Source organism: Sceloporus undulatus, chromosome 1, assembly GCF_019175285.1.
Source record: "Sceloporus undulatus isolate JIND9_A2432 ecotype Alabama chromosome 1, SceUnd_v1.1, whole genome shotgun sequence".
In the NCBI taxonomy this organism is placed as follows: domain Eukaryota; kingdom Metazoa; phylum Chordata; class Lepidosauria; order Squamata; family Phrynosomatidae; genus Sceloporus; species Sceloporus undulatus.
This window is the reverse complement of record NC_056522.1, coordinates 209,428,547-209,429,080: the sequence shown is the minus strand read 5'-3', so window position 1 is coordinate 209,429,080 and position 534 is coordinate 209,428,547. Positions and strand designations below refer to the sequence as shown.

Below are 534 nucleotides of genomic sequence, written 5' to 3'. Positions count from 1 at the left end.
GGTGGCTTAACAGCTCCAATGCTTGCACCGGGATGCCCTTTCATCAGTCCCAGGCACAACTGACCCTGACAATCGACGCATCCCTGGAGGGATGGGGCGCTCACCTGCTCGACCTCGTCGTCAAAGGCAGGTGGTCCGCACGAGACAAGCTCCTCCACATCAACGTGTTGGAGATGCTCACAGTGGAAAAGGCTTTATGGGCGTTCAAGTTTGCTGTCTCAGGGAGAGTGGTCCTCCTCAGGACGGACAACACCACCGTGATGTACTACATCAACAACCAAGGTGGTACCAGGTCCAGGACCCTGCTCAACCTCACGCTCCGCATCTGGGACTGGTGCACCCAGAGACGCGTCCTCCTCCAGGCGATTCACCTTCCCGGGGAGGACAACGAGCTGGCAGACCGCCTCAGCAGGTCTCCATCGGTGGGCCACGAGTGGAGGCTCCATCCCGGGACGGTCAGTGACCTCTCCGATCGGTGGGGAATCCCCCGGATCGACCTCTTCGCGACCAGCTGGAACAGCCACTGTCCCCAGT

At 60.5% G+C, this 534-nt stretch overlaps 1 protein-coding gene across 5 annotated transcripts in view; it reads left to right on the top strand.

The window, feature by feature from the left end:
* UBR3 (ubiquitin protein ligase E3 component n-recognin 3) overlaps positions 1-534 on the top strand; it is a 126,140-nt gene that overhangs the window by 75,669 nt on the left and 49,937 nt on the right. The gene's annotated exons all lie outside the window — the stretch shown is intronic.